This window comes from Protopterus annectens, chromosome 8.part0, assembly GCF_019279795.1.
Source record: "Protopterus annectens isolate FY-2018-M chromosome 8.part0, PAN1.0, whole genome shotgun sequence".
In the NCBI taxonomy this organism is placed as follows: Eukaryota; Metazoa; Chordata; order Ceratodontiformes; family Protopteridae; genus Protopterus; species Protopterus annectens.
Window position 1 is genome coordinate 471034547 of NC_056741.1, and position 13743 is coordinate 471048289.

At 38.4% G+C, this 13743-nt stretch overlaps 1 protein-coding gene across 1 annotated transcript in view; it reads left to right on the forward strand.

Annotated features, from left to right (window-relative positions):
• Positions 1 to 13743, forward strand: part of LOC122808882 (gonadotropin-releasing hormone II receptor-like) — a 1292250-nt gene that overhangs the window by 354241 nt on the left and 924266 nt on the right. The gene's annotated exons all lie outside the window — the stretch shown is intronic.

A 13743-nucleotide genomic window follows, 5' to 3' on the forward strand; every position in this document is an offset into this window, starting at 1 on the left:
CATGTTGGGTATGGACTAGGAGATTATGAATGAGGAGTGCATTATTTGAGAGTGTATACATTTTTCAAGAATTTTAGATGAGGGGGATAGAATGGCAATTGGACCACAGTTTGATAAATACACAGAGCTGCCTCCTTTATGAAGAGATATAATATATGACATTTTCCACAAAGAAGGAACTTGCTGTTCTGATAAGGAGCAATTAATAAGTATAGATACTGGGTAGGAGATGGCTTTGGCTGCCATTTTTAGGTATTGTGCAGGTAATTTATCAGCGGCCAAGGTTGTGGGTTTAAGTATGTTCAGACATTTATAAATAGTGCTAGTTGGGACAGGTTGTAAGGAGAAACAGTTTTGGTTTTCTGGTACTGCAGATAGGTTTGGATATGAAGTGGAAGAATTATTGGTGAGGGAAAGGATGGATATGGTGAAGTATTTATTGAATTGAGTTTCAATATTATTGGAGGAGGTATTGATGTTAGGGAGTGGAATACTGGCCTTACCTGTTGTAAGATTTTATTAATGGTGGCCCAAAACTTTTGTGGGATAAGTCTTATGTTTGGATTGGATTTCTGTATAGTAGTTCTTTTTATCTGTCATAATTTGTTATTTGGATTTATTTCATAGCTCCTGATAAGCCTGCCTATTACTTTGAGTTTTATTTTGATGCCATATGTCCCAAGCTTTGTCTCTTTGCTTAAGAAGTAGACTGATATCTCTGGTCAGCCAAGGGGCATAGTTGGATTTAGTTCTTACAGTTCTGATAGCAGCTAGGTGATTTAGAATGTTAAGGAAGGTGTTGTTGAAGTGTTCTACAGCTCTATCAAGGGGAAGAAATGATAGAGGTCTCCAGCTGCATTGATTAAGTGCAGATATAAACTGTTGGGTTTTGAAATTCTTTGTATATCGGATTTGTTGGAGGTTGGGGGATTTTAATGAATTTAACTGGCATCTAATTACATAAGCGGGTAGGTGATCACTGAGAGTGTCTGGAAGGGAGCCTGACGGGTAGGATTTGTGTGGTCTGTTAATGAGTATCCAATCTAGAATGGACTCCTTTTTGACGTTTTATCTACATGTGTTGTGGTATTGATTCATTGAGTGAAGCCATGTGAACTAATATGGTCAGTGGGGTGGAATGAGTCACAAAAGGACCAGTTGATATTGGCATCACCTAGTATGATTGTTTCTTGGGGAAGCTTTTGGGATGTTCATAGGTTCATAGGTAGCTACTAGGCTATCTGCCCAAAGGCATTTATAAGCCTAGCCAGAATGTGTTGGCTTTCACCGCCCCCTTAGATTAGTTCCCTGTGCTTCTGTCCAGCAGAGCCACTGAAATGATTCCCCGGGTAAACATTCTGTTTCCCATCCACTCGTCAAGATTTCTCTTGAAGAGTGCTAGCGAGGAGCTCCACCTAATGTAGATTGGAATCTTGTTCCAAAGCATGGGAAGTCTCTGGGACAGGAATCTATCCCTCCTGCATGTCCTATTTATTGTTGTGGTGAGGTTTAGATTTCTAGAGCTTGTGGCTCGAGGGGATAAGGTTTTCTTTAGGTGGAGCATTTCCATCAATTCTGGGTTGGACATGGCCTTGTATGTCAGGCAGAGATCACCTCTGAGCAGGCGGTATGCAACCGATTACAGCTGGAGTTTCTTCATTCGAGCTGCATAGGGCATCTATTTGAGGCCAGTGATCCTCTTGGTCAGGTACTTATGTGGTCTTTCCAGCTGTTGCAGGTGTCTTGTAAGGTACATCCCAAATGGAGCGTTGTACTGTATGATGGGTCTGATGAGTGATGAGTAAAGGGGCACAATGACCTCTTTTGAGCTGGATGCAAACCCTTTTGTGATTAGGTGGGCCACATAGAAGTTTTTTCTTACCACTTTGGCAATGTGATTATCAAAGGAGAGATTACTATCTACTTGGGTCCCCAGATCCCTTATTAAGTTTTCCATATTTAGGGGACTACCACCTATGTGGTAGTTTGTGGGTACTTTGTTATTTCCAAAGGGAATAACTATGCACTTTTTGGCATTTAGCTTGAGGCCATTATTTGGACACCAGGTATCCATCTCAGTGAGACCCTTTTGGAAGATGTCTGTGTCAGCATGTGAGTCAATTATAGCCCCTAGTTTGCAGTCATCCACGTACTTGGTCAGCCATAGTCCTCCTGTGCTTGTCTGTAACTCTGAGAAGTATATGCTGAACAGGAGGGGTCCTAAGACTGAGCCCTGGGGAATGCCACTTGTAAGCGGTTTAGAGTCAGACCTAGCTCCCACAACTCTCACCATGTGGGTTCTGTCCATGAGCCAACTGGCAACCCATCTTGTGACATAGGGGTTTATGTGCAGGCTGGTGAGCTTGTCTATAATACCAGAATGGGGAATGGTGTTGAAGGCCTTTGCGAGGTCTAGGTAGGCTGTGTGTACTGCCTTTCCCTTGTCTATAGCCTTGGTAACCATCTCAAAGAAGTCCACCAGGTTTAGGAGGCATGATCTGACCTTAACAAAGCTGAACTGGGTAGGGTCCAGCATTTGGAGGTTCCCAATGTCTCTGTTAAAGATTTCCATGATGATGCACTCCATAGCCTTGCAGACCAAGCTAGTCAGGTTTATAGGGCAATAGTTCCCAGGGTCTGTTGTGGCTCCACCTTTGTGGAGCAGAATAACCATTGCTGTGCACCACTGTATGGGTACGTAGCCTGTGGAAAGGCTGAATTTGAACAGTGTGTTTAGGTGAGGGGTTAGTTCATCTTTGAGCTTGTGTAGGATGCAGCCTGGAACACCATCCAGTCCCATTGATGCTGTGTTTTTGGCTTTGGAGAGGGCTATTTTAACCTGAGTGTCTGTGATTTCAGGGGCTCTGCATTCTTCTGGTATGGTTATGGGCCCTTTTGGGGGTGAGAGGGGGGTGAAGTTTGCACTGAACCTGTCTGCCAGGATGTTGGCAATATCTGTTAGTTCAGTATATTTTGTGCCATTCTACACTAACTCCGAGCAGATCTGAGCATTGCCACTTAGATTCTTGACATAGCTAAAGAATGCCTTGTGATTATCTTTGGAGTCATTGGCAAGTTTTCTTTCAAAGCTCGCTTTGGACGATTTTATGAGGGATTGTAGTTTCTTGCCGATACTGATCAGGAATGTCTTCCCTTCTTGGGATTTTACTCTTTTCTATACTAGTTTCCTCCTTCTATTGTATAGCTTGTTTATGGCAGGCGTCCACCAGACTGGTTTCCTTTTCTTAGATGAGTGAGTCTTGGTTTTGCTTGGGATAGCACAAACCATGCATTCTTGTAGGTGCCCGTAGAATGCATTAGTAAAGGATTTTGCAGCTTGGACAGCATTATCCTTTAGCATGGGGGCTTTGAAACTTTCCACCTTCATCTTAAGTAATGTGAAGTTTGCTTTTGAAAAGTTTTTCACTGTTGTTTCCTTGTCCGGGGGTGGGGGCAGAATGTGGATATCCAAAGTGATTTGTTTATGGTCAGATCCAACTAGCGAGGGGTTGTGATGACCAGGTCCAATATTTTGTCACCTCTGATGGGAGTGTTGACCAGTTGTTCCAGGGCATTTGGGTTTATAAATTCTAGGAAATGTTGGGCAAGGAAGTTAGTACTTTAGCAGTTCTCCCAGTTAATGTTTGGGTAGTTGAAATTACCCAATATTAGGGTGTTTGGTAGGACCTTTATGTTACCCAGTGTTTCCAGAAATGTGGAATGGGGGTCCTGGGACATGGTTAGTGATCTGTAGCAAGCTACAATTTGAATTGCAGTTTTGCCCATTGTTAGTTGCACGTGGATAATCTCTGAAGCATCGTGCTGTGCCTCTAACCTGGAGATGTGGGTATCCTTGATGAATATGGATACTCCCCCGCCTTTTGTATTTTGGTCCAGGTTCTGTGGCTGAAATGTATGGTATGAGTTGTAGCCTGGTAGTGCTGGGGTGCTCTCTGGAGCCTTAAACCAGGTTTCTGTTACTGCACATATATCAGTTTTCTCCATACTGAGGAGTGCCTCGAGTGCATGTATTTTGAGGTTTAGACTTCTGGCATTGACTAGTATTACCCTCAGATTTTTGTTACTTGTGCTATTTACGGTGGTGGAGTTGTCTTTTGTGCCTTGCCTAAAAAAGGCACTATATGGGTGGCAAGAGCCTTGGCCAGTATTTGAAAGCCTAAGGGTGACAGGTGCAAGCCGTCTCTAGTGAAGCAGCGTGGCTTGTTGAGCATGTCATCCCAGGCAGACAGACACTGGATCCCCTTTGAATGACACCAGAAACTTAGCCAATTGTTGAAAATGATAATTTATTCTTTATACCTTGGTATCGTTCTTGGTGAGGGCAGGATGCTACTCAGGGTCAGGGTCATACTGGCCTGGGCTATGTGATCAGAGAGCCCTTCCATGTCTCTTTTCATGTAGTCCAGGGAGTTATGGCTCAGGTCATTCACACCAACATGGACAATGACAGAGTCATATTTGCACTTGTTCTGGAGTGACCTGAGTGCTTGTGTTGTGTGTTGGATCCTGGAACCCGACAGGCAGCTAACAGTAACCTTCTCATTATTCAGCCTAGTGAGTGGGACATCAGTGTGCCTGACTATAGAGTCACCTATTATTAGTATGTTGGGTATGTTATTTTTCCTTGAGGGCTGTGATTACATGGCACACTGGTTTTGTGAAGTATGTGTTTCATGGTTTGTGTTGGGGGGTGAAGGTTGCTTGGATGTCTGCTTTGGAGGGCTCTGTTGCTTTTGCAGATTTTTATTTAGAGCCTCCGTGTATGTTTTTGTGTATTTATGTGTGTTTCTTGCCAGTGCTGGTTTAATATGTCTGTGTGAGACTGGTGGTGTGATGCCAGTATTTCCCTTCTCCTCTTGACTGTCTGCTCCAGTCTTGGGTTGAGAGATCTTAGCCTCCAGTTTGGCTGTATAATTGCATCTCTCGCATGTATTAGTGTTTGGTGGTAGGAGGAGAGGGTTGTCTGTGTACATGAGGCAGTTGTAACATTGCCTCAAATGCCCAGATTCACCAGTTGGACTGGAGAGTACACCTGAAACTGCCCTTTGGACATGCCTGGATATGTACAGTAAACTGTTTTACTGAATGGCTGGTAAGGTCTAATAGAGAGCATTGTCCTTCTGTAGTGCTAGGGTATATAAGTGCTTGCTATGAGTTTTGAGCAAGTGCCGGGCTGAGAAATGAATGGCTTGAGTGCTTAAGTTGAAAGTTTGTCTAGTTCCTAGTGAAAAATTGAAGAGGAGACTTTATGGAGCCGTGAATAGTTATACCCTAGCTAACCGGTGCTGCCCGGCGCAAAATGGGCAAATGCGTTTTTTTATAGCAAGGAAATGAAAGAGATAGAAATTAGCCCAAAATGGCCAATAAATTACTACTTTCTGGGCTGAAACCACTCCTCCAGGGAAAGATAGGCTGCTCAAAGCTCCCCTCTCTCACAGGTGAACAGAGAAACTTCTTTCTATCCAAGTAAGGTATGGGCAAACACAGAGATTTGTAACACAGCCCTGAATCAGAACTAACCTGAAAACTGGACTATACTAGCTTAGAAAGGTGGGAAACAAGTATATATATATATATATATATATATATATATATATATATATTTTTTTTTTTTTTTTTCCAGAAAATAAAGCAGATACAATAAAAAAACACTTTAATTGCACATAAAACGATGCTTATTGTCATATATCTCAGTTCAGAGTTGTAGTCAATGCCCCTAGTAATAAAGTATGAAGATGCACAAATACAGTAAAAGCAGATGAATAAAGTGCAATTTATATATATATATATATATATATATATATATATATATATATATATATATAAAACAATAGCAAACAAACAATCTGATTTAAACAAGTTACCCAATTAACCAGAAAAAAAAAATCAAAACTGAGCCCTGTTCCAGCAGTCTTCAATCAGACAAGTTCTAACTGAACACTCCCGCTACTAGGGTGCAGGTGAACCTTCTCCAAAAAAGATGGCCTGGATCAGTGCTCAAGTTATACAAACAAAGCTAGATTCAGCAGGCCTGAATCTGGTCCTATGCTACAGCAACAAGGTGCACCAATTTCAGAAAGAAACAGTTCGAATAAGCAGGCGCAATATGCCTGTGACCAGAAATTCCCAGCTCAGAAGGGCAGAATCCAGCCTCTCCTCCCACAAGAGTGCAGACCACAAACCTTCTTAATGTAGAATAACTGGCCTGAAGCCCAAGTGCTTAAACCAGAACTAATACACTTTTAGAACAGCAGACACTGAGCTTTCAATCAGCAATTCCCAGCTTAGAATGATGTAAGCTACCTGTCCTGCCACAACAGTGCAGACCACAAAACTTATTAATGTAAAACAACTGGCATGAAGCCTAAGTGCTTAAACCAAAAGACTTAGAATAACAGTTACAATTTAATCCGGCTACTACCAAGCAGCATTAAGTGCAGCAGAATAAATAAAATTCAGTACTTTTAAGAAGAGGCAAAAGCAAAATAAGGTAGGAGGAAACACAAATACAGTAAAAGCAGATGATTTTTTTTCCAGCCAAGAATGCATTCAAAAGTATTAATTTTGTTGCCAGGCAGTATGTATGTACCAATTAAATATAAGTCTTTTTTGGAATTAATTTTTAGTTTGGTGAACATAGTTTCTGCATTATTGAAGTTGGGTGGTTTGCTGAATAACATTTCAATGGTCAGATTATTTTTGAAGAGGAGAGCTATACCACCGAGTCTATATTAGAACATCGAAGTTTCACAACTTTGAATGTTCTAATATCGACCCCTATTCACCGAACGCTGAAAATAGCGAAGCTGCAGAACACAGAATTTCTTCCTAGGGAAGGAATTTGGTTGGCCGCTCCTGTGGCTTCGCTATGTTCAGCACTGTGGTGGAAAGTTACGAGTCAGGATCAGGTAAGTGTGTGATTGTGTGGACTTGAGCTAGCATGTGTGGTAGGTGAGTTAGGGTTGGGGCATGGGTCAGGTAAGTGTGTGATTGTGTGGACGTGAGGGTTAGGGCGGGGTAGGTGAGTTAGGGTTAGGGAGTGGGTGAGGTGAGTGTGCGATAGTGATGGACCTTAGGGTTAGAATTTGGGTTAAGGTAAGTGGATAGCTAGTGGTGTGTGTACAGTTTAGTGTAGGGTTAGATGTAGGATTTTAGGTGTATGTGTGTGGATTGCTGTTTGTTTGGTGTGTTTGTGTTGTGTGTATGTGTGTCGGAACAGCAAATTTTTTCCAAGGGAAAAAATTCGCTGTTCTGCATGTTCGATGTTGTCAGCGTTTGCTGAATACGGGTCGATATTAGAACATTTGACGTTTTAAAAAGCTGATGTTCTAATATAGACCCATATCACCACCTCTTTTAGATGCCCTGTCTTGTCTGAGCATGTTGTAACCTGGAGGAGCAAATTCATTGTTATTAATATGTGGTTTTAGCCAGGTTTCAGTGAGAAGGACTATGTCAGGGGAGTAGAGGGCCAGGGTAGCATGTAGCTCTGGTATTTTTCTCAGTAGACTTCTTATGTTGATGTTGAATATGAGGATGTCAGTGGATTTCCTAGAGGAATTTAGGATGTTATTTGTAAAGAATGTAGGGCAGGATTTGGTTGCACATCTCCACTAAGTATGATTCTAGATGCTATCTGAATGATATTTATTAGGTATTTGACTATGCATGTATTATATTTTGAAGAGATGTGGTTGTGCAATTGATGTAGGGGTACCTTAAATGTGGCTAGGTTAAGGTTAGAGATGTTATAGAGGGTGATATTGACAGTAAGGTTGGTTTCTCTTGCATATGGGTGATATTGACAGTAAGGTTGGTTTCTCTTGCATATGGGTTGGAGAGGTTAGGGATTTATATTCAAAGCGTGTGCTGTCAAAATGAAGGTAAGAGGTTAACTGAGTTGTAATAGTGTGGCTTAATATGAAAATAAAGGTTAGGGGCAACATTTTGTCCATTATAGCAGGATGGTGTACTGAAGTGAATTATTGCTGGATAACCTTACAGGAGAGAATAAGAGTTTTTGTCTGTCAGATAATGTTATAGTGTGTGAAAGAAGTTAAGAGATTGTTGTAAACCACTGCAGAAAATATTTCAATAAAGAACCACGAACAAGAGACATGTTTAGAGATTGTATTGGAGGTCTTAGAATGAAGAGACTACACAAAGTGTATATAAATGGTGTACGTCAAAGACAGTTAGAAAGGGTATGGCTAATAGGAAGTGATGTGGAAGTGAGAGTAAGGCTTTGCGGAGTGGCTAGCTAGGTAATAAAGGTCAGGAGCCTGGGGGTGGGTGGGAATGGGGGTATGGTAGGGGAGCGAAGTGAGCCCAAGCATAGCAAGGGTGAAAGGAGCAGGCTGGCCTAGGTAAAGTGAAGACTTGTTGTTCTTCTTTCAGCTTTTCCTGGTTAGGGGTCGCGACAGCGGAACTCTGGTCCACTAATGATTGGAAGTAGATTTTTACAGTGCCAAGGTGCCAACTCGATGCCCAACCTTCAATGAAGGCATGCCCATTCTACGCTTGTCTTTCAAATGCCGCTCGACCATGGGGAGGACATGCAGACTCCACACAGAAGGTGCTCCAGCCGAGAATTGAATGGGAGATCCTCTTGCTGTGAGGCGGCAATGCTACCACTGCACCACCGTGGCTAGGTAAAGTGAAAACTAGTTCAGAAAAAAAAACAATCAGAGATCAGGAAAGAGTTTTGAATTAAGATAACAGAAGAGTTAGTAAAGGTGGAGGGGGAGTAGTAAGTTGAGAATAATCAAAAATCTAGTAGTAGTTTTGAGCTGAAATACCAGGAGAGACAGGAAAGGTGGAGGGGAGGAGAAGGCTAAGAGCACTCAGAAATCAGTTAAGTGTTTAGAATTAAAATACCAGGAAAGGCAAACAGGGAAGGTGTAGGGGAGGTGTAAGATGAGAGGATAGTGCAAATGTAGGGCAAAATAAGAAGGTAGAAAGAAGGGATAGAAACCAGAAAGGCAGGATAGGATTCAGGTTGAAATAAAGGATAGCAAAAGAATATGAAGAACTGGATGGGGAGTGGTGATATATGAGGAACAGTTGGGTTAGATATATAAAATATTATAAGATAATATTAAACTAACATGCTTTATAACATACATTAGAGTAATAGCACTAAAAATTCAGGTATTATGTTGAGGTGTCTGCTAGGAAGCAAGACTTGGATCTCTTCTGAATAGTTTCCTTGTGATTTGGAAATTATGTTTTGGTTCCCTGGCTCTGTCTGGATGGTGGTGAAGGGGAGTCAGGATTGAGTATACTGCCTAGAGAGAGAGGATGAGCGAAGGAAGAAGGTTAGACAAAACTAATAGCAGCAGAGTTGGGCTAGAAAGAGTGAAGAGAAATAAAGGGGAAAACAAAGAGCTATCAAAGGAATGGAGACATAGGAAGATAAAGGATAGTGAGGTATATGAAAGAGAGGAGCACAGAGAAAAAAGTGGGAAGTAGTAATGCAATAATCAGCAATAAAATATTAGCAGAAATAACAGGTAAGAGCAACTATATCAGTGGTAAAATACAGTATTGGCATACAGTTCAACTCCTGCCCTAAGGTAGCTAATGATATATAAACAGGAGAACAGGCAATAGAAACTACTTACAGTACAGAATAAAAATAAAAAATACCATGTATAATGCTAAAGCCTATAGCACAGTAATTATAGTTTCATGAAATAATGCCTTGAAAATTAGAAAAACTCTATATAAAAAATATGATGTATAAAGGTTAAAGTGCAAGGCACAAGAAGTAGCATTTCATGAACTAATGCAGTGAGAAAAGAAAACACACTGTATAATAAGCCAGTATTATAGATTAGAATGTTGACGAAAGCCCATCTAGACATACAACACTGCAATGTCACTGTTAACGCATGTAGTAATCTCCAAATTGGGCAGCTATAAATTACAATAAATGCACAATATTTGTAATAGTTAGTGTATAAAAATATACATCCAAGGGCAAACTGGCAAGGTTATTTTAAAAGCGGACAGACCTGAACAGATTTTGACCAGCAGTCTATCCTGAATTCTGTATAATTAAAAAGGCTAAAAGAAGAGTGGTCTGCTAGAAATGCGGTAATCAAATACAAGGTTGTTTGCGCAGCACTGACAAAGGAGATAACAGCAGCAATCATTTAAGCAAAGTATAGCTAGTACGGTTATGATAGCATCAATTATCTAATGCTGATATCGTTAAATTAACTGATACTGGAAGAACACACTCATGCTTATGAAGTATTTTAGGCATATGCTAACAATATCAATTGATGAGCACCAGCGTCCGATGAGAAACTCTGCTAGAACAAATGGAGGCACATAATTATGTAATGTAAAATGGAGGCAGCATTATAGAGATGCACATCAAATAATAAAACATCAGTTGTGTCTTGACAGCTGAGAAATGTATCAATAGAGCATGTAATCACACAGGCTGCATTGACCATCAACAAGGGTTGATACATATGTATATATATATATATATATATATATATATATATATATATATATATATACATATATATATATATATATATATGTGTATATATATATATATATATATATATATATATATATATATAGATATAAACACATATGTGCATATATGGGTCTACTTTCAAATCCCAATGTTCATAATTCACAGACGGAAATCATGAAACCGCATAAACCCAAATGTTGGATGTTTACCAGGGTAAATACTTGCTCGACAGTAAACGGAACTCATGCTGAAGTAGGTAAACTCCCCCTAGGTGGGGACTATGCCCCCCACACTCCCGTTTACTGTTGGGCAAGTATTGACTTACCCTGATACACATTCAGTGTTCGGGTTTCCGCGGCTTCATGATTTTCATCTCTAGATTATGAATGTTGGTCATTTGGGAGTCAGAATTTGAAAGTAGACCCATATATGTGTTGTTTGGGCTGTGGTTGTCCAATAAATCACTTTTTACTTCATGCTGACTGTGGAATTTATTTTACGAGTGCTGGGAGTTTTGTGAACTTTATATATAAATATATATATATATATATATATATATATATACACACACACACACACACACACACATATATATATATATATATATATATATATATATATATATATATATATATATATATATATTTATGGGTCCCCTTGACTTCATCGACACGCCGAAACACAGACGCTAAGAAGACTGAGTTGAGAAGATCGACGAGACAGATGACTGACAATGTGAAATCTCGACAGCCGAAACACCGACATGGGCAACGTGTGAGCGTGAGTCGGTAAGTGTGCGATAGTGAGGGATTTAGCGTTAGGGAGCGGACAGGTAAGTGTGAGATAGTGTGGGATTTAGGGTTAGGGTGCAGGAAAGGTGAGTGTGCGGTAGTGACGGACTTTAGGTGTAGTGGTGGGTTAAGTGAGTTAGGGTTAGGGTGCGGGTAGGGTAACTGTGCGATAGTGACGGAATGTAGGTTTAGTGGCGGGTTAAGTGAGTTAGGGTTAGGGTGCGGGTAGGGTAAGTGGGCGATAGTGTCGGACCTTAGGGTTAAGGTTTGGGTTAGGGCTAGTGCATGTATAATTGTGTGTAATGTGTAGTTTACGTTTTGTGTGTCGGTGTTTTGGGTGTCGGTGTTATGGTGTTTGGTTTTGTGAGTTGTCGGTTTTGTGCGTTTTTGGTGTTTTGGTGTCGTTGTTTTGAGTGTCGGGTTTGTGGCTTGTCGGTGTTGTGATAGGGATCCATATACATATATAGATATATATATATATATATATATATATATATATATATATAGATATATATATAGATATATATATATATATATATATATATATATATATATAGGTCTATTTCAAATAGTCGAAGTTTCAGAACACTGATCATCGCATTACCAAAGACCAGATCATCGAAGTACTGAAACATAGAACATCCTGAATGCAGATTGCTGTACAAAGCGGTATGGGAAATTTACCATTCTCTTCACCATAGTGTGATCTTAGAGTTGCTATATTTAAGTAGCATGGGGTTTGCAGGTGCATGGGGGCTTGTCTCCCTGCAAAAATGTAAGAGGACTTTTTTCTTTTTAAATTTTTTTTTTTTGACGATTGATGTTTCAGAACTTCAATCATCTGGCCTTCAATGATGTGATGATCGATGTTCTGAAACTTCAGTTATTTGAAGCAGACCCAGATGTGTATATATATATATATATATATATATATATATATATATATATATATACATATAAATATCCATAACTATATATTTATATATATATATATATATATATATATATATATATATATATATTTCTATATATAAATATAAATATCCATAACTATATATTTTTATATATATATATATATATATATATATATATATATATATATATATATATATATATATATATATATATATATATATATATATATATATATATATATATATATATATAAATATATATATATATATATATATATATATATATATATATATATATATATATATATATATATATATATATATATATATATATATATATATATATATATATATATATATATATAATATATAAATATATATATATATATATATATATATATATAAATATATATATATATATATATATATATATATATATATATATATATATATATATATATAAATATATATAGAGAGAGAAAGAGAGAGAGTCTAAAACAATACTTTGAGTCACACTGGTCTTGCCCCTGTTCTAATCCTGACTAACACACTCACTATTACTCCAAAGTAATTACACCAGTCTTTCTTAACCATTTTGAGAATTCTAGCTCCTTAGCTTACATACATCTGCTGATTACTAAATGTATCATTTGTTTTTTTTTTTCTGAAAAATATGCAAATGTCTCTGTACACTTTATTTTTAAGTAGTATGAAATAAATTATTGTTTGCACTTTGGAGCTTTTCCCCCTCGGCCTCTGCTGAAAATGAACAAGTATCTAGTTGGAGTATCCCGGTCAACAAACGTAAAATACAATAAAAAAAAAAAAAATATATATATATATATATATATATATATATATATACACACACACACACACACACACACACACACACACACACACCTGTTTAAGGTAAAAGTGTTGTAAAATTGCAAGTATATTTGCTATCCACTCATGAAGAAGAGTGCCGCAGTTTTTATAATGAAACTTTTGAAAATTCCTTTCACGATATTTCCTAAATTTCATTCAAAGTTTTGTTGGTTAGCTTTCCAATATTTAAAAACAAGATGAAATGCTGCAGTCATTGTTACTACCAATGGTTCTCTTTTTTTCTTACTTATTCCCATTTATAATTCCATGTGGCTACATCACAGCCTATAGCCAAGAATCTCAGGAAGAATATTTCCATAGAATTTGCTCTATAAATTCTCTTAGTATAATTCACAATATAGCAGCCATCAGCATAGCGAATTCATGCAGAAGCATTTCAGTTCTGATCCCAAACAAAAATATTTTTTGAATGTGTGGAGATGATGTGCATTCTCTGTTTTGACAACCACTTAGCATCATTTAAATACAGTAAAACCTATTTTAAAAAAATCAAACTACAGTGTCTTCTTAGCCTTTCTTCTAAAGTTTTCTTATTTCCTTGTTAATGTTGCATTGTTTTCCCAGTGATCAAAAGAATTTGCCGATAATGGGGATTTTGGACTCAGTCAAGAATGCGCTTGGCTAATAA